Source organism: Mesoplodon densirostris, chromosome 8 (assembly GCF_025265405.1).
Source record: "Mesoplodon densirostris isolate mMesDen1 chromosome 8, mMesDen1 primary haplotype, whole genome shotgun sequence".
NCBI classification, from domain to species: Eukaryota; Metazoa; Chordata; class Mammalia; order Artiodactyla; family Ziphiidae; genus Mesoplodon; species Mesoplodon densirostris.
Genome location: NC_082668.1, coordinates 29,621,938 through 29,643,665, shown reverse-complemented (window position 1 = coordinate 29,643,665; position 21,728 = coordinate 29,621,938). Strand labels below are relative to the sequence as shown.

General features: G+C 42.5%; 1 protein-coding gene across 20 annotated transcripts in view; it reads right to left on the bottom strand.

The window, feature by feature from the left end:
• The window catches only part of LOC132495108 (uncharacterized), a 310,462-nt gene that overhangs the window by 238,495 nt on the left and 50,239 nt on the right, over positions 1-21,728 (bottom strand). The window lies entirely within an intron of this gene.

Here is a 21,728-nt window from a genome sequence, read left to right as displayed (position 1 = left end):
TTGGTTAAGAAAAATGGAAAGAAGTTAAAAATTGGGAGACATTCCCATTTCAGTCCATTTATATAGAAGCAATGAAATGCTGAAGATATCAAGAGCTTTCAGTATATCAAATGAGGGGGTTCAGGACGTGCTACCCCAAAATATGGCACCTTGGCATATGGGGTAGTTTAAGCTGAAGGAATTTGAGAACAGCAAGTGCAGGAAGGACTTTCTGACCTTCCCCCAAAGCAGGTAATAAGATGGTCATGTGAGAGATGCCCTCTCAAATACCCTGAGGAAAGGAGCATCCTTACCTCCAAAGATGGAGGGATGCTGAGACTAACCTGAACCTCACCAAGTTCCCCCCATTTACCACCCTTAACTCATACCCCTCTGTCCTATCACATTTTACAACTCTCCACTCTTCATCAAACCTGGGGTAAAAACACTCAGGATTAACGGTTTCTTCAGGTCTTCATTCACTTATGAATGTTCCCATGTCACATAAAACTTACATGAAATAAGTGTCTATGCTTTTCTCTTGTTCATCTGTCTTTTGTTATAGGGGTCCCAGCCAAAATCCAGAAAGGTAGAAGGGAAAGATATTTTTCCTCCCCTCCACAACAAAGCACAGACGAAACAACATGAATAAAAACAAAATCCAACCTTAGGGCAAGAAAGCAAGAGAGGGATTTGACTTTAAACTGTTTCACAAGTCCTCTCAAAACTTGTACATACACTTCTCTAGCCCCTGTGTCTTCAAACTTTTCCTGTGAAAAGTGACTGTTGTATGTTATTTACGTGGAAAAGTTCCAAATGCATGTATTGGTGAATGTTAATTTATGATATCCTATATCTGATTTATGTAGAAGCAACACTTATAAAAAGCAACACAAAAGGTAGAGGACAAAATACGTTTAAAGACAGGCCATCAACCCTTAAACATACATAGAATGAGACAACACCATAATAAGAACTCAAATAATGATAGAATTCCAAAACTTTAAACCTCTCCTGATATTTGTGGTTATACTAATATATCTCTTTCCATGCGAATAATCCTAAAACACTTGCCAGGGATGAGAGCTGCCTGGGATTGAATCCAAGAGAGAGAGTAAGCTGAAACTAGATTATACCATCAGTTTTGCCACTAATGTTCTCTAGGACTTGGGGTCAGTGGCTTAACCTCAGAACATCTTAGTTTACCCATCGGCAAAAGAACCTCAATGGCTTTCCTGCCAAACTCTACAAGAAAATGAAAAGATAAACTAGAAACTGCAAATCACTCTGAATCCCTCAGATAAAGGTCCTATAAATATTTATTACTGCTATTATTCTTACAATAAAACATGATTCAGCCCTAGATACAACTGTTTCAACGACACATGCCATGCAACCAGGGAGAGAAGACAAAAGCTTGCTTTCACTAAGTAGTCATATGAACCGGAATCTAGTCAGCATTCACCTGTGTAATATTTTCAAATGTCCACAATATGTTTATATATTAAATATATAAAAGACACAGCCTGTACTTTAAGAGGTATGCAAGGTAAAAGGGAATACAGGGCAAAACATAAAGAATAGTAAGACATAAAAACAAACAACAAGTGCTGTTGAAAAAAAAAGAACAAACAATGTAGATGAATCTCACATGTATTTAACAAGTGAAAGTGAACAGATCTATACTGGATGGTTCCATTTATATGAAGTTCAAGACTGGGCACAACTAATGTATTATTAGAAGTCAAAGAGTGGTTGCCTCTTACTGCTGGTGGATGATAACAGATTGAGAAGGCACACAGGGTGCAGGAAATGTTCTATATCTCGATCCAGGTGGTAGTTTCCTGGGGAAAAACATACGTAAAAATTCATCATACCACACTTAGGATGTGTGCCCTTTAGGTACATTATATCACAATTTTTTTTAATTTTTAAATAAAGCAAAGCTGTAGGTGCCTTAAGTTTGGGCATAGTTCTGTGGAATTATAATGATGGATGTCAGGGGGATGCAGGAATGGCTGGAGTAGCAGAGAAGGGTAGGGTCCCTCAGACAAGGTTTTAGGAGTGTGGTTTCCACATGATGAGGGACTTGATTTGGCAAAGAGGAAGGGAGAGAGCACCTCCCACAAAGGAATAGCAAGAGGTGCCCAGATGGTCCAAGACTATGTTTCCAAGTCATCAAAAACACCATGGACCTATGACTACAATGGAAGGCTCAAGAATGAAAGCTCTGGCAAAATGCTCTCAGCCGAACAAATAGAGAACAGTTCTATGACTCAAGAATTTTGGTGACATAAGCTATCCCAAGACAATAAATCCAAGATTTAGGGTGAGAATATTTAAGATCATCTCAGAACTGGAGAAAGTTGGAACTCAAACAACTGTTTGTGTCTACAGACGTGTCAGATGCAGTCATCAAAATGGCATCTATTTATTGCGAGAGCATTCTGAGAAGCAGCCATGGGCAAATCAACTGCATACACATAAGAGGATGAGCACCTTTCTCTATCCACCTCTCACATTTACCATGTCTTCAAATAATAAGATTGGGAGAAGGGCTGAGCTCCCTGAAGCAGAGCCTGAGACCGGAATTCAGGGATATGTGATTTACCAAGCATGTCCTTGAAAAAAAAGAGCTGTCAGGAGGTGAGGGAAGCAGGCTGGGGAAGAGGAGCGATGAAGAGTGGAGGAGGGGAGGCCCCTGCAGAGGTGTACCCCTTTAAGCAAGGAGTTTTGACTTGTGTACCCATCCTGTCAATCCTTTACTACAGGCTGGGTGGAGAAGACATTAACCTCCCACAAAGAGGTTCCTGATAGCCAAGGGCAATTCTTTGGAAAAAGGGATGCTGTGCCAACCTGGTAGAGGTATCTAGGCTGGACATTGTCCACTACAGTAGCTACTTGAGCACTATGTACATCATCTTTTTTTTTTTTTTTAATTTACTTATTTTATTTATTTATTTCTGGCTACATTGGGTCTTCACTGTTGCACGCAGGCTTTCTCTAGTTGCGGCGAGCAGGGGCTACTCTTCGTTGGGGTGAGCGGGCTTCTCATTGTGGTGGCTTCTCTTGCTGTGGAGCACGGGCTCTAGAGTGCAGGCTCAGTAGTTGTGGCACGTGGGCTTAGTTGCTCCGTGGCATGTGGGATCTTCCTGGACCAGAGCTCAAACCCGTGTCCCCTGCATTGGCAGGCGGATTCTCAACCACTGCTCCACCAGGGAGGCCCAGTCCATCATCTTTAAATTAGCAGTTCATGTAGGCAATCAGAGCAGCCCATCACTTTCACACCGTCCTCATGATTTGCACAGCCATTGTCTAAAAAAAACCATCGGGTTTTCCTACAGAAGAAATCGCATCTCAATACCAAAGACGTAGATTAGTTTCAGTGATACTTCAGATCTCTTGTGTTAGGAGCCGTCATAAAACAAGGTGATGATAATTAATGCTAGGCAGTGGCAATAGGCTCCAGTTTGCCTTCAGAAAAGAATTTCCTTCAGATCTCAGGAAATTTGGGAGTAAGAGAGAAACAATAAAATTCGGGAGGGGGACAGAAAGTGTCTTCTCTCAAGCCATAAATCATAGAAATTGAATTAGATCATCTCAAATTGAGGGACAAAAAGCCAGTTATAGATCCATTTCACGACACTGGCTGACATGGATTCCATTTGTGACTCGCTGAGCAGCATTACTTATTCTGAGTGCTCCTCTGACAACGCTAGCACTTAACATGAAGACGTGTAATATTACAGGGGGACAGAGGAAAAAGCAAAGTCTGACGGTTTGCCTAGAAAGCAAACTCTGAGTGTCAAGCATCTCTAACACCCTCTCTCAGGGTCTCTGTTAGATTCTGCTTTTTGCATAGCTCAAGATTTATAAAAACCTATTCTCTTTCCAGATACTATTAACACAATCAAACCATTTTAATCTCAGCCTTAGGGCAATAGATCACTAGAAGGCTAACCATGTGGTAACCAGATGAGTCAGGGATCCGGCCCTAGGTGGGGGTCAGGGGGAGCGGAACTGCAGAGAGGGGCTAGGACCTGAGAGCTATGGCCTCCAGGTGAGGACCGCACCCCCTTGGAAAGCAAGCAGAATGAATAAATACCCCAAACTACTCAGTTCTCCTACCTTCTGATCACCTCGCCACCCTTGTCTGAATCCATCCAGAAGCCAGGGAATCAGGGTCTCCCCCATGCAGTCCACACCGGCACAGAGCAGGCTGGGGAAGGGTGGCGAGTGGACCTGGGCAGCAAACAGGTAATATCCAGCACGGTATCCCACTATCCTAAACATGCAACTGATACCTTTTATAAACAGTTTAGCAGTCACAGTTCAAAAAAAAGGAGTTAGCTCCTAGGGCTTCCCTGGTGGCGCAGTGGTTGAGAGTACGGCTGCCCATGCAGGGGACACGGGTTCGTGCCCCGGTCCGGGAGGATCCCACATGCCGCAGAGCGGCTGGGCCCGTGAGCCATGGCCGCTGAGCCTGCGCGTCCGGAGCCTGTGCTCCGGAACGGGAGAGGCCACAACAGTGAGAGGCCCGCGTACCGCAAAAAAACAAAAAACAAACAAACAAAAAAAGGAGTTAACTCCTTCAACTTATTCCTTGTGGGAAGCGCTTCCTGTATCATTGATAATAACAACTGCTAGTTATTTTAGTTTATTTCATCCTCATAATAACTCCGTGTGGTGGGTAAAATTGCTTTGTTTTGTAAATTATCAACTTGAGGCTTAGAGGGACTAAGGAACTGGCTTCACATTACACAGCAATGAAGGGAAGGAGCAGTGATGAGACCCAAGAACGCTCTGATGTCGTAGCCCACAGATGCTCCTCGGTCCTTCTTCCCTATGACAAAGATGCTGCCATTGTTCAGAACACTCTAGAAGCCCTCCTCTGCATTGCTTTTAAAGTGCTCGTAGAAGCCTTCCCCCCTCCCCCAAATCAGTCACATTACTTTATAGTCACACACTTTTAAGAACAGCCAAAGAAGATGGTGATGATTCGTCCTCATCACGTTCACCAGATGTAAGGCCAGATGATACTTGAGTATTTCTAAAAGTCAAATTAGATTCACCCTCTAAGGACTGAGAATATTAAAAGTAAGCTCTGAATGACAACTCCCAAAGAGAAGCCTCAAAAGCAACATCTGTAATGCCGGACATCCCAATTGAGAAAGTGGTGCCTTTAAAACTGACAGCAGCTGTCCCACGAAATAATCCCAGGTCTCCTAGAGAGGCCCACTGCTTATCTACAGGAGCTGGAAAATTGGAAACAACCTAAATCTTTTTTTTTTTTTTTTTTTTTTCTTTTTTTGCGGTATGTGGGCCTCTCACTGTTGTGGCCTCTCCCGTTGCGGAGCACAGGCTCCGGATGCGCAGGCCCAGCGGCCATGGCTCACGGGCCCAGCCGCTCCGCGGCATATGGGATCCTCCCAGACCGGGGCACGAACCCGTATCCCCTGCATCGGCAGGCGGACTCTTAACCACTGCGCCACCAGGGAGGCCCCAACCTAAATCTTTAAAAGCAAACGTGTTTGTGTACTACCTGCCTCGAACCCACCCAACCCTTCATCAGATGGAAACCAACATGGAGACAGGAGCCGGCTGCCTTGCCCACCTGCTCTACACAGCTCTGTGCACGGAGCCTGGCACATGATAGACCCTCAGATATCTGTTGAATGAATGAATGAATGAATGGAATTCCTCTTCCCTCCTAGAGCATAACCTTTGTGTAAATATCCCATACCCTTTTGTGTCATTCTGCATGAGGAAGAACTGACAATAACGATGAATACAAAGTGTTTTGTTCCCTCACTTCTGACGCCGGCCAAATCACCTGCAGAATTACCTACGGGAAGGTGAGAAAATAAATGCAGCAACCCCCTACTCCTGCATCCTCTACACCACACTCCCACACCAGCTTCCCTCTCTCCCTCACACACTCAAGTGTCAAAACAATCACCAGTTCTGTTTGGCAGACACCAAGCATCCTTTTCTTACAGGCCATCCAAAAAATAATGAGTATTATTACATCTCCACGGCCATGTAATCGTCTAATACTAAAAGTGCTAAGAGAGATGGCGTTTTGGTGGTTCACATCTACAATTTAGACCATCAACCATGAATGCCTCAGGCTGATCGCATGCTGGGAGAAGCAATAATAATACGTCTGGCCAGATTTCCCTGCCAACTGCAAGGCCCAGGTTGGGGAGCAGATGTGCTGTGGAGGTGATACATTTGGTTTTCAGTGGGGAGGGCCTGTGGGTCTCATCTGTCTTCGGCACCCCTACTGGTCAGCTCAGAGCTCAGCACTAATGCCAGCTGCTTAAGGCCCTGCTCTTGTGCGACTCCTCCAGCCACATGGAAAGAAGCGTGCCCTAAGAAGGAGACAGCCCTGCAGCGTTCTGTGCCCCAGTGGCATCGACAGGCTTTGTTCACAGGCTCCTCTTTTTGATGTAGCGTCAACCCCACCTTTCCCCACAGCCAGTTTGGTGGCATTCTCTTAGGTGATTGCAGTGTTGCCTTGTTACGCTAGGGAAGTCTAGCTCCTGCTTATACAACCAGCCTGTGTCGGCTGGAAGCCACAAATGACCAGCTGCAGAATCAATAGGCCTCTGTCGCTGCCACACGAGGGAGACCCCGAGCTTATCAGCAGCATCATGATAAGTACCTATTTGCCTGACATCTCCTCAATCAATAACTTTGTTATTGTTTGCATTATCTGACTATAAGTTTGGTCAATATACCCAGCTAATGGGTAATATGAGCCAGGATTGCATTTCCATTTTTTTTTTTTTCAAGTTTAACTCTCTCTGCGCCAGCTGGAAAGAGTCAACACGTGAGCCTCGCCAGCTCTACGTCTGCCTTTGCTGAGTTTCATTCCACCCTCCAAGACATGGGCTGTCTTGAGACAAGGAAATTAATGTTGCCCAGGTCTAAACCAAATTGAATAAACCCTGCCTCTCTTTGCTATTATTTTTATTAGGTTTTCACAAGGATGGGCAGATGGTTTTGTGTGTGTGTGTGTGTGTGTGTGTGTGCGCGCGCGTTTCCTTCACTTACTGCACCGGAGAGAAGAAAATCAACTAGCTACTGTATGGATCAAGATGTACAATGCAAATGGTATTAGCTGGTTGAAAAATGGGTATGGGTCTAAACAGGTTTTGAACCCATCTACATGATTAGCTGAAGATAGATGTGGTAACACCATAAAATAAATAAAGGAAATAGAATAAAAATAAATATTCTGGAATCGTGTCACAAATCAGCTCTGTGCACCACATCAGAAAGGCCCCAGCCATTGTGTGCTGAGAATGACTAACAGATGGCCCGGCACACGGAGGTGGCTCCAGCTGGCCCCTCACCCATCTCAGGATTTCACACGGCTCTCAGAGGAGATCAGGCCCAAGAGGTTAGACTAATCATAAAAAACGAAATAAAACTTGTAGTAACAACAGTGTGCAATGCACAGAATGCTTTGATTTTCTTGTCACATTAAAAATATTTACTGGTTTCTCCAGTCCAGATTTAGTGGCAACCCCAAGTACAGAGGGAATAAACAAATTACTCACTTACCAGAGTGAGACTGGTAGTATTCATCACCTACTTCATCATTCTGTCTTTGGGTGCTCTTTCTTTTTTTTTTTTTTTTTTGATTGGTTATAATAAGTTATTCATATATACCTGCATTGGTAATGGGGTATAAATATATAGATCACAGGAAGGTTTCTTTTTTAATAAATGAACTTTAAGAGTGTGCTACAGGATTCTGAAATGGCAAACTGTCACGTCCTGGTTCATGGACTCATGGAAGCCCAGGGCCAGCCTTCGAGCGCGTGCAGCCGGGCCCCTGAGTTTACAGCTGAGGGACGGTCCGAGTCAAGCAGCTCGTCACCTCAGCCTCAGACCCAGCTCCCTGCCCTCAGCAGGTCTCCCACACACCTTTCCACTCAGCTGTCCTCATTTTCCCGCTTCCGATCCCTCAGCTGTGCATGTCTTCGCCATTCACTGGAGAGGGCACGGGGGCAAGGCGGAGCCGCTTGGAGTGAGGCAGACACTTGACCTCTATCCCAAACCTTGAGGGTCGTTCAGGCTGTCTTTGTAATTTTCAAGGGAGAGGAAAACAGGAAGAAAACAAGAAGGTGCCAGAGAGGATGGGGTCAGATAACAATTAAGTAGGGAAGGGGAGTGGTCTTCATCTATGTACTCAGACACAGGAGACGCGAATAAACGCCTCCCCCCAAAGCTCTCCTTCCCTCCTCCTCTGACTCTGAACTTAACCTAAAGTCCTAACAAGAACTGATCAGCTGACAAATAGATCCAAAGGGGCTAACAGGGTTGATGTGGATGTATCATGGGCAATAACGAGTCATGGAAAATTATGAATGAAAAACAAGCGTAATCAATATGTGACAATAGATGTGAGGGGGGATGGTAACGATTCCAAGGCACTGACTCCTTTGTTTCACATCAGGACTGATGGAGCTTCAGACACCCTAACCCCCAAACCAGCACCTTGGTGCACTGAGTATTTTCAGCTGATGGAGTCTGAGGAAACAGTAGGTGCAGGAAGGACTCTCTGGCCTCCTTCCCTTGCCTGTCTCTGCTGAAGCAGGTCACAACCTCATGTGAGAGGTGTCCCCCCTGTACCTGGAGGGAGGAAAGGAGCATCCTTGTCTCCCAAGGTGGAAAGAATCCCACCCACAGGCCTGGCTAAGTCCCCCAATTACTACATTCAGCTCCTACTCTTTGCCCCACCATATCCCTCCACAGCTCTCCACTCCTCATCCAACCTGGCATAAAAACACTCAGTTTGAACCATTTCTTCAGGTCCTCATTTCCTTACACAGGCTCCCATGCCACATAAAACTCATATTAAATAAATGTGTGTGGTTTTCTCCTGTCCACCTGTCTTTGCATCAGTTTAATTTTCGGACCCAGCCAGGGACACTACAAGGGTTGAGGAAAACTTTCTTCCTCCCCACGTGACATGTATCACCAGAGCCCATGTGCTCTAGACCGGGATGTACCACGGTGACCTACACTGATCTGCTGGACTGAATGAGTTACGTCTTCAGCCTTCTTGTCTTCTGGTTAAAACCAAATGCTGTGATTTCACGTTTATGTCCTGCTCTTTTTCTTTTAGTCATGCGATCCTGTCTTTAAATTTGGCGAGATGTGGAGAGAGGAGGCCATCGAGAGATGCTGCATGAACAGTGATCACGTAGCCTGTGAACCTCAGAGAGACTTCAGTGAGAAAGCAGGGACCCACTGGGTGTGCGGGCCTTCCTGAGGGAGCCCTGCCGAGTTGGGGACGTACTGGATACCCCAGCCCTACTAACGATATGCTCATTGTCCCTTCTGTGTGGACGGACTTTCCTTTGTGGCAGACTCCATGGTCTAGGATCCCAAACTCTGACCAGGTTTCCTCATTCATGAACTGGTAGGTTTTAGTTAATGATTTACACTTTCAAACACAGAGTCTCCATACAGGATTGACTCGAGGCTTCCCAAGTGCCTGCTGATGAATAACAGGATTCTGTAGAAATAAGTTCTTTTTAAAAAGTCTGTCCTTGGCACTGTAATCTGAAACACAGCAATTCAGCCTTCTGGCCATCTTCATGTGTCTCTTGCCCACAGAATTAAGTTGGAAGATCAGAGCCGTCATCTGTCTCCACATGTGATTTCTTGCTTGTCAGCTGGACAGGGGAGTGCCTCACTCGAGTATATTGACGTTAGTCCTACTAACACATTTCCAAATTCTCTAGCTGCCACGTTACTTGAACCGGGTCAACTCTGGGAGGGAGAGGTTTGCTTTTTCCTTCCTGTAACCTCAGGACTGATTTAATTAAGCATCTCCTCCAGCCCCGATTTATAGTCTGAAAAGTGTTCTCACAGCAGCCTTTCGATGTGCTATGGTTTTCAATGAGCTGAAATGCACTGTTAAGTGGAAACACCATTCTGAGTATCTGCTGCCACCCTGAGAGCAGTTCCAACAAGCACATTAGTCTCCGAATGTTTAAGGGCAAAGGGTTGAATAAATGAGTGGTGGTTTCCTTAGTAACTTAGCACAGTTCTAGAAGTCAGAGGAGAGGATGACTAAATTCCCCATGGGCTCCTGGGGAGGGCAAAGCTTCACCCCAGCCTCCTGCTGCGAGGAAATAACCCTTTAAACCTTATTTTATAAATCACAAATTCTTTTTTTTCCCAAGATTAAAACCAAAAACAAGGAAACCCTAACACATAAGGGTGGAGGGATAAAGGAGAAAGGACGTCACAGCGTAACTGTCCTCAGTCTGTCCCTAGGGACTTTTTGTTCTACCATCAGGCCCCAGATGTCCTCCCCATTTGACAGTCCTGACCCCCCAACCTGCCACCTAGGAATGAACGAAGCCAAATTTCCCTTAGGAAATGCCCTTTCCTAGTCTCTCAAAGGCTTCCACCTCAAAATGAAATCTGACAAAAGAAACAAATTAGATTAAGTTGCAGCGCTAAGGGCTTCAGATTGCTCAGATAAAAGACTCAGCAGAGGGCCTCCCTGGTGGCGCAAGTGGTTGAGAGTCCGCCTGCCGATGCAGGGGATACGGGTTCGTGCCCCGGTCTGGGAGGATCCCATATGCCGCGGAGCGGCTGGGCCCGTGAGCCATGGCCGCTGAGCCTGCGCATCCGGAGCCTGCGCGTCCGGAGCCTGTGCTCCGCAATGGGGGAGGCCACAACAGTGAGAGGCCCGCATACCGCAAAAAAAAAAAAAAAAAAAAAAAAAAAAAAAAAAAAAAAGACTCAGCAGAGCTGTTAGGACTAAGCAAAATCATCTTCTGCAACCTGGGGGGAAAATACATTTTCCTTTCCTTCAGCTGTTCTCGCTGGCCGAGGTACAGTTTTCAATATCATCAGAAGATAATGAATAGGCAGTGGGAGAATGGAAGGACCAAGGGAAGGACATCAACCCAAGTTCCCACAGAAGCCAGGCCAGTAATATGTGTGAATGAAACTGGATCAGTGAGAAATTTAGCATGATCTCTCCAGATTTTTAAATGTTAGCAATCCATTCAATTAAAAACAAAAACTCCACCGTGGTTCCTTCAGTGTTTATTGAGCATTCTCTATCTTATGCATCCATGCTGTTATTACCTTCTGTTCGCCAATGGGGAAAAGCAAGTCTCTAAGTGGCAGAACCAATACCTGCCCACAGCTTGGGCAACATTTTACCCACTAAACTGCCTGGGAGTTTTATAGATAGAGAGACAGAGTGCCCCCCCCAACCCAGGGGTTAACTAATGTGACCAGGATCATAAAAGAGTCGGGTGAATTTTTTAACAATAAATCATCAAACTACAGAAACTGAGAGGAGAATGTGAATGAGACATGCTGGAAAAGAAAAGATAAAAAATGAAACATAAGATAGGTGTCACCGCTGGATGACAACAGCCTCATCCTAATGGCTGAGATAAAGATCTTTTATTGAAAAAACTGCAAATTTTTAAACGTAAATAACGCTGCTTCTATTATTAGTCCTTGTGTTTGAAACCGGAAGGTGGAAGAAGCTCATGATGTATCTGCGAGCTTCAGATTTAGTCTTCATTCTGGGATTTACGTAGGCAATGCTGCCCTCTCCTGGCCAACGTCTTAATAACATGATTCTGTGTTTAAATCGGAACATTTTTTGTTCCTATTTCCCCAAAGTACTTTGAAGTATTTTGCATCCATTTAGCATCACATATAGGCATATGATATATTATTTACACAGCACAATATCCTCTCAATTTTCTTTTGAGTTTTATAATTTTATTTATTTTTTATACAGCAGGTTCTTATTAGTTATCCATTTTATACATATTAGTGTATCTATGTCAATCCCAGTCTCCCAATTCATCCCACCACCACCCCACCACCACCACTTTCCCCCCTTGGTGTCCATACGTTTGTTCTCTACATCTGTGTCTCTATTTCTGCCCTGCAAACCGGTTCATCTGTACCATTTTTCTAGGTTCCACATACTCTCAAAGTTTTATAGATAACTTGGGATTGGGTTTGTATCATTTTTACATGTGTTTTATAGAGAACTGGAGGAAATAAATGGAAAATAAATCACGTTGCTACTGGGCTCCTGAACTTTCAGAACTCAGTTCCTCAGGGAAGAAATGTTTTTCTCATGACAGAAAACTTAGACGAGCTCCAGAGCAGAAAATATTTGAGTGTCTCTAATCTGAACACTCTGACAGAAATGACTATGCCAGTCCTTTCTAAGGAAAAGGGGTTATTATATTTGAAGGAAACAACAGATCAGTTCATAGATATATTTTTAGGTAAAAACAACGGTTGGTGGTGATGAATAGAAAATCACCTTCTGGTTTCCTGCAGGGACAGGTCATTTATACTTGGAGAAATAGCAGACCATGGAGAGATTGCCAGATAAGAGTTACCATACCAAGAGTAGACACTGCAAGGCAATTTTCTCAGACCTGAGTGACAGCTCTCAGAACCACTAACAGAAGCCTGTTGCCTCCCAGCCTGTGCCACGAGCACCTGTCCCATGAGAGCCACACCTACATGGAAGTCATGATGTGGTTGGCGGGTAGACCATCTAGTGACCCTAAAGAGAGAAAATGCCTTTTACAGAAATAAGGTTGGGGAGCGTTGTGCAAAGAGGAAGAAATAGAGCCACCATCAAGGTCCCTCTTGAAGAATATATGCAAGTGAGAGGAGAATGTTCACGCACCAAATCCAATTGTTACTCTTGGTGGAACTCTAAATCTGAAAATATATGGAAGCCAAAGCTCAAAAATGCCAAGAGTAGACTGAGACCTGCAAGGCACACTTCGTTTGCTAACATACTAGCATGGCTTGTTTGTTTGGTCAGAACATGTTACATAATAATCCGACGTTTGCTTTCTCAGTAACATCAGAAGACCTGGCACCACTGGTGCTCTCTTTCCACTAGAGCTGAGGAGTGGAAGCCCCCTTGGATGCAGCATGCCCACTGTTGTTTGCCAAAGTCCCCACCGCTCCCTGACACACACCCAGCCCTTTCCCTTGAGTTACGGTTCTTGTCTGTGACTTGTAGGCCTTTACGTTATTTACCTTTCTGCTGTAGCTCAGAGAATTATGATGCACACATTTATTCGTTAGCAGCCACAGAGCTCAGCAAATTTAAATAGCACTCCAACTTGAGGGAGGGGAGGGCAAAGTTTGCAAGCACTAATTCTGATTTATCTCTTCGCATTTCACCTACACTTTTCCTCCATTGTCTCCCTTCATGATTACAACTTCCCTAAGGGTTTTAGGCATTACTTGAGTTAAAAGTTATCTCTAAAGCACCTCAAGTTTTGGTAAAGAAAGTTTTAGTATAAATCTATATTTAAAATAACTAAATCAGACTAATGGAAAGCACATTGAATTAGGAAGCAGAAAACCTGGGATCTTATTTAAACATTTTCCCCTGATAAACTCTGGAGCATGAAGTAATCCACTTAAACCCTCTTTACCTTTTAATACTCCATAAATAAGAGATAATAATACTTGTTCCTTCTACCTCAATGGGATTTTGTAACAATAACCATAAATCAGAAGACAGCTGAGTCTACAGAAGAAAATCCTATAAAGACCAAGACAGCATTACCATGATGCAGCAATAGATGTAAACTAAATACTAGAGTGGTATTCAAAGACAAAACGAAGCTGTTTTGTTTTTTGTTGTTTTTTTTTTTGCGGTATGCGGGCCTCTCACTGTTGTGGCCTCTCCCATTGCGGAGCACAGGCTCTGGACGCACAGGCTCAGCGGCCATGGCTCACGGGCCTAGCCACTCCGCGGTATGTGGGATCTTCCCGGACCGGGGCACGAACCCGTGTTCCCTGCATCGGCAGGCGGACTCTCAACCACTGGGCCACCAGGGAAGCCCACGAAGCTGTTTTGAAAAAAGAAGCTGGTGCTCTATAAACATATCTTTGGAGAATATACATCAAAATGTTAACAGCAGTTATATCTAGGTAATAGGATTTGGAATATTTCCCCATTTGGCTTAACTCCAATTTTTTACTTTCCCTATGAGGAACATATGTAAGCTGTGTAATAAAAAAATATAACAAACAATAATGAAAAAGTCCTATGAGAGCCACACCTACATGGAAGTCATGATGTGGATGGTGGGTAGACCATCTAGTGACCCTAAAGAAAGAAAATGCCTTTTACAGAAATAAGGTTGGGGAGCGTTGTGTAAAGAGGAAGAAATAGAGCCACCATCAAGGTCCCTCTTGAAGAATATATGCAAGTGAGAGGAGAATGTTCACGCACCAAATCCAGTTTTCTCTTGGTATCTGGTACCTAAGCTACATGAGAGCCAGTACCACACACTTGGCCAGTGTTCTACCAGACTTCTCCTGCATGTTCAGTCCTCTCTCTGCTGTACCAAAAAATGTAAAGATTGGGAGAAAGAAAATAAAACTCTTTACATTTTTAATTTTAATGGACTTGAATAATCACTGATTTCAATGGCAACCATATATAAAATTTCCTTTTATAGTAAGTATATGTCTTATGTTAGAAATCTGAAAATTAGAAATCTCCTGAGAAATATTTTTTACTATATTGCTAGCTAGCAAGCAAAATGGACTAGTTAAGGTGAAGCTGTTGATTAGCTATTCTGTGCCTTCCCCTTCCTAATATTTATCTCATCAGAATCAATTAGGCAGACTGATCCAAGCACTACAGGAACTTTAACTTTCTGATTCCCTCTTTCATTACACACAAGGCATGTGTAAATTTCTGTGCCTGTGTTTCCATGTCAGAACATGGAGTTTCTAATTCTTAACATCCTCTAGTAATTTTGCACTTTGTAGAGAAACTATCACTGTATTCCCAGTTCAAATACTGCTGTAAACCCATGGTTTTTAACTGAGGGAAATACTGCTCCTCAGGGGACATCTGTCCATGTCTGGACACATTTTTAGTTGCCACACTGGAGGAGTGATGTTACCAGTGTCTAGTGGATAGAGACCAGGGATGCTACTCCATGTCCTGTAATGCACAGAACAGTCTCCACAATGAAGAATTAGTAATAATGGGTTGAGAAGTCTTGCTTAAATGAAAAATGCCCTAAGTTCAGATATAGTAAGTATCATAAAGGTATTTCTGGAATCACAGGGATGAAGGTTAACAACCTTGTACCTAATAATCAAAATGGGGGGAGGAGGGGCACCATCTAGCAGATTTAAATTATCTGATAATGTGGTATTTTACAAAATATTTACTAGTCCTTTTCATAATAGCTATTGTTTACTGTCGAATGAGATTTCTTCTTAATATCCCATGTATTTGAACTCTGTAGAAGGTGACATCATAAAGAAAAATCAGGGAAAGTGTTGTGAAGAGCTCACTTTGTCACTGTTCACATTTCTCTCTACCCAGGAAGATGGGAGAAAGTGTGAACTCAATGCTTTGCTGGAGTAAAATGAAACCCACACCCTCAATATCAAATATGCTGACAAGACATCACTCTCTTCAAATTCAGAGAGAAAATTACTCTCAACAAGAAATGTGGAAGCTCGGGGTTGTATAAATTTTAAAAAATTTTTTTAACTTATTCTGAAAAACAGTATCCTTAACAAAGGAGAATCAACTCTACACAAGAATTTTAAAAACACTCAGGTTGAAGTATAACAAAAGAAAGAAGATATATTTAGACACAAATGCTATAACTGTTTTCCTTTGAAAATCCCTCTCCAGAAATTTCTCCAATTAGGCAAATAAAAGAGTTTTATACACCTTCTCAGATTTGTTTATTAGTGTGGATTATTGTTCCTTTTGTGTTTGCAAACAGTTTAAATGGGGCTTCATCAGTCAAGGAATTATTCAGGATAAAAATTATCAAGTTATTTTCTGGGGTGAAAATTTTTACTCACTTTTAAAAATCCTATTATCACTCTACCCAGAGATAAGTTCTAAAGTAAATGGGAAAAGGGAGAGAGAAAAGACTCACAGAGACTTTGCCTTTATTGTCTTTGAGCTGAATCCTTGATATTCATTATTAATATGTTATGTTCATAATAGTTATTATAATTGAAATTCATTTGCCTGATTATTCCCTTTTTGACCCCAAGGTCACAGAGCATCCTATTTATAATTCTGGTTCATGAGGAAATTGAAGGGGAAGAACATGAAATAGCCTCATCGCTTTGTTGATTAACCAGCTGAGTTGGGCCTCCGAACCCCTGACCTCACTCTCTAGATTTGGTACAGCAGAGAGAGGGCTGAACATGCAGGAGAAGTCTGGCAGAACACTGGCCAAGTATGTGGTACTGGCTCTCATGTAGCTTAGATACCAGATACCAAGAGAAAAAAATAGATATGAGGACTAATGAAAGCCTAATAAAATCCATTTCAAACCACTGCAGAGTAGGGTCAAGAGTCCTGGGGAGAATCCAAAAAGGGACATGTGTGACAGCTGAAATCAACATCTCTCCCGACAGGTCCGATTGCTTTACTTTGATTGACACCCAGCTCGAGAGCCCATCACACTGGTTTATGGCAATCAGTCCACAGGGCTGCTTCTCCCAGTCTCCGAAGACATCTTAGCTGCTCCCTTTGTCCCCTCTGGCCCCAAAGATGTCAAAGCAGACACAGGCAAAATATATGAGGAGAAGAGGGAGTTGAGGGGCGGGGGGAGAAGGGAAGAGGGAGGAAAGGGGAGGGAGTGATTATGGAAGCACTCATGAAAACTTGCATGGGAGAAAAACAAGCTCAGACTTCTAGACTGATCCTATTTTACTTCTAAATATACAGTTAGAAACACTGTATAATTGTAGCTAATTCTTTTGAGTGTTTACTATGTGCCAAGTTCTTTCTAAACACTTTGCATATATTGACCCACTTAATCTCCACATCAGCCCTCTGTCGTTTGTACCTCCATCATCCCACTTTACAGATAGGGAAACTGGTTACATAACTAGTAAATGACAGATTTGGAAAAGGAATCCAGGCGACCTGATTTGCAAGCCCATGCATGCTCTTCACTGACTTATGTAGCCTCTCACCTTCCCAATACCTATACTGGACAGCCATTGCTACAGCCTGTATTTTATAGAGAGAAACTGAGAAACAGAAAGACTGTGCAATAATCCCACAAACCATGATGCAATGAGAATCCAAGTGTCTAATGCCCCCATTATGTTTTTTCTGCCCTTCTGATCACATTTAACGAAGTCATTTGATGAAAACATGTTTGGAATCAAGTCCAGTTCAACAAGTACATTACCATTATAAATAAGTAGAAAACAAAACACAAATGGAGATAATATACCCTTTATGTCAGTTAGTTTGTTCTCTATTTCATGTGCATGAATGTCTGAAATTGCAACTATAAGTCCCTAGTATATTGACATGAAGTATGCTTGAAAACTTCTGATGAGTAAATCAATCTATCAATCAACTAACGTTTGTTGAATGTCTACTATTAGGTGCAGCAGGAGATGAAAGATAATAAGAGAAATAGATTAACCCTAACTTCCATTTAATGGCAAATGGGAGAAATTAAATACTTTAAAGATCAAGAATGAAAGCATTCTCCCCTTCTTCCTTATCAAGAGAACTCGATTCTATTTGGGATGGCAAAGTAGCCAGTTAAAAATCCTCCCCTCTTCCAGATTTCCATATGGTTAGAGGTGGCCATGGATATCAGTGCTGGTTGATTGCAAATGAGAGCAGAACTCACAGGGTGGACCGTCCATGGTACAATCTCCGCAGCTCTCATCCTCCCCCTTTATCTTGCCTGGAGCATGAACACAATGCTCGTGGTGGAGGCAAGGTGACCATGGAACGTAGGAAGGAACCCAGGTCCTCAGTGACTTCCTCAGGCACCAGCACCTACTCTGGGCTGCCCCACCCAGATTCCTCATCACATGCATCCTTGTCTAAGCCAAAGAAGCCAGGGCTTTCTTCCATGCAGCTGAACATAAGCCTGAATGATGGGAACTGCTAATTGGGTCTGTACATCCTCTCCCCTCACTGGTTTTGAGGACCACATGTCTTCTAATTTCTGCCTATATGGCCACAGGCAGAGATATGAGAGGGAAAAAACTAAAAGAAGTACAATAAAACATTACTAATTGCATGTGATGTAACTTTTACGGGTTTGATTATTTGGGGAAATTATTTGGAAGGAAAACGGTAGATTTGTTACAACATTTTTTTCCTGCAATGTCGCCCATCTGTTTAATTTTTACACCTCTTCTTGATGAAATCACTGTTCGTGCTGTTTTCCTCTTCAAGTTTCTTTACTTTGAGGCCTTTGAACGATCTCCCACTAGACTTTTCCAGTCAATTTTAATAACTATTTCTTGCTCCAGCACTAAACTACCATGATATCTAGGATATTCAAGACGATGATAGATTTGAAACATTATACAATTTATTCTTAGAGTTGAAAACTTCAACACTCCTAAATCATAGCTGTTCCACTAAAAGGTTTTCACATAACTTCTAAATTCACTGAAATGACTGCTCAAAAATTACTGTTAAAGGAAAGGAATCAAGACGTTCTTTCAGATGCTTAAATAGTACCCTAGGCATCACTTTGTTAGCCTTAGACTCATATAGCAGAAACAAAAATATTTAAACCAAGCCCAATATTTTTTAACATTTTATGTATTTTTTAACTTCACAGAGGCTTAAAAAGTTAGGTTAAAAAAGTTTTTTTTAAAAAACCTCACAAAGAGAAAAAGGGAAACCTCTCCCAGCAGCCTCAGAAGCAGCGGATTAAAGCCCCACAATCAACTTGATGTACCCTGCATCTGTGGAATACATGAATAGACAACAAATCATCCCAAATTGAGGAGCCAGGAGTCAGTGCTGTGCCTCTGAGGTGGGAGAGCCAACTTCAGGACACTGGTCCACAAGAGACCTCCCAGCTCCACATAATATCAAACGGCAAAAATCTTCCAGAGATCTCCATCTCAACACCAGCACCCAGCTTCACTCAACGACCAGCAAGCTACAGTGCTGGACACCCTATGACAAACAACTAGCAAGACAGGAACACAACGCCACCCATTAGCAGAGAGGTGGCCTAAAATCATAAAAAGTCCGCAGACACCCCAAAACACACCACCAGACGTGGACCTGCCCACCAGAAAGACAAGATCCAGCCTCATCCACCAGAACACAGGCACTAGTCCCCTCCACCAGGAAGCCTACACAACCCACTAAACCAACCTTAGCCACTGGGGACAGATACCAAAAACAACGGGAACTACGAACCTGCAGCCTGCAAAAAGGAGACCCCAAACACAGTAACATAAGCAAAATGAGAAGACAGAAAAACACACAGCAGGAGAAGGAGCAAGATAAAAACCCACCAGACCTAACAAATGAAGAGGTAATAGGCAGTCTACCTGAAAAAGAATTCAGAATAATGACGGTAAAGATGATCCAAGATTCTATTTCCCAGATCCAAAATCTTGGAAATAGAATAGACAAAATGCAAGAAACAGTTAACAAGGACCTAGAAGAACTAAAGATGAATCAAGCATCGATTAAAAACACAATAAATGAAATAGAAAATACTCTAGATGGGATCAATAGCAGAATAACTGAGGCAGAAGAACGGATAAGTGAGGTGGAAGATAAAATAGTGGAAATAACTGCTGCAGAGCAAAATAAAGAAAAAAGAATGAAAAGAACAGAGGACAATCTCAGAGACCTCTGGGACAACATTAAACGCACCAACATTCGAATTATAGGGGTTCCAGAAGAAGAAGAGAAAAAGAAAGGGACTGAGAAAATATTTGAAGAGATTATAGTTGAAAACTTCCCTAATATGGGAAAGGAAATAGTTAATCAAGTCCAGGAGGCACAGAGAGTCCCATACAGAATAAATCCAAGGAGAAATACGCCAAGACACATATTAATCAAACTGTCAAAAATTAAACACAAAGAAATCATATTAAAAGCAGCAAGGCAAAAACAACAAATAACACACAAGGGAATCCCCATCAGGATAACAGCTGATCTCTCAGCAGAAACTCTACAAGCCAGAAGGGAGTGGCAGGACATAATTAAAGTGATGAAGGAGAAAAACCTGCAACCAAGATTACTCTACCCAGCAAGGATCTCATTCAGATTTGATGGAGAAATTAAAACGTTTACAGACAAGCAAAAGCTGAGAGAGTTCAGCACCACCAAACCAGTTTTACAACAAATGCTAAAGGAACTTCTCTAGGCAAGAAACACAACATAAGGAAAAGACCTACAATAACGAACCCAAAACAATTAAGAAAATGGGAATAGGAACATACATATCAATAATTACCTTAAATGTAAATGGACTAAATGCTCCCACCAAAAGACACAGATTGGCTGAATGGATACAAAAACAAGACCCATATATATGCTGTCTACAAGAGACCCACTTCAGACATAGAGACACATACAGACTGAAAGTAAGGGGATGGAAAAAGATATTCCATGCAAATGGAAATCAAAAGAAAGCTGGAGTAGCAATTCTCATATCAGACAAAATAGACTTTAAAATAAAGACTACTAGAAGAGACAAAGAAGGACACTACATAATGATCAAGGGATCGATCCAAGAAGAAGATATAACAATTGTAAATATTTATGCACCCAACATAGGAGCACCTCAATACATAAGGCAAATACTAACAGCCATAAAAGGAGAAATCGACAGTAACACACTCATAGTAGGGGACTTTAACACCCCACTTTCACCAATGGACAGATCATCCAAAATGAAAATAAATAAGGAAACACAAGCTTTAAATGATACATTAAACAAGATGGACTTAATTGATATTTATAGGACATTCCATCCAAAAACAACAGAATACACATTTTTCTCAAGTGCTCATGGAACATTCTCCAGGATAGATCATATCTTGGGTCACAAATCAAGCCCTCGTAAATTTAAGAAAATTGAAATTGTATCAAGTATCTTTTCCGACCACAATGCTATGAGACTAGATATCAATTACAGGAAAAGAGCTGTAAAAAATACAAACACATGGGGCCTCCCTGGTGGCGCAAGTGGTTGAGAGTCCACCTGCCGATGCAGGGGATACGGGTTCGTGCCCCGGTCTGGGAGGATCCCATATGCCGCGGAGCGGCTGGGCCTGTGAGCCATGGCTGCTGAGCCTGCGCGTCCGGAGCCTGCGCGTCCGGAGCCTGTGCTCCGCAACGGGGGAGGCCACAACAGTGAGAGGCCCGCATACCGCAAAAAAAAAAAAAAAAAAAATACAAACACATGGAGGCTAAACAATACACTACTTAATAACTAAGTGATCACTGAAGAAATCAAAGGGGAAATTTAAAAATACCTAGAAATAAATGACAATGGAGACACGACGACCCAAAACCTATGGGATGCAGCAAAAGCAGTTCTAAGGGGGCAGTTTATAGCAATACAATCCCACCTTAAGAAACAGGAAACATCTCGAATAAACAACCTAACCTTGCACCTAAAGCAAGTAGAGAAAGAAGAACAAAACCATCCCAAAGTTAGCAGAAGGAAAGAAATCATAAAAATCAGATCAGAAATAAATGAAAAAGAAATGAAGGAAACGATAGCTAAGATCAATAAAACTAAAAGCTGGTTCTTTGAGAAGATAAACAAAATTGATAAACCATTAGCCAGACTCATCAAGAAAAAAAGGGAGAAGACTCAAATCAATAGAATTAGAAATGAAAAAGGAGAAGTAACAACTGACCCTGCAGAAATACAAAAAGATCATGAGAGATTACTACA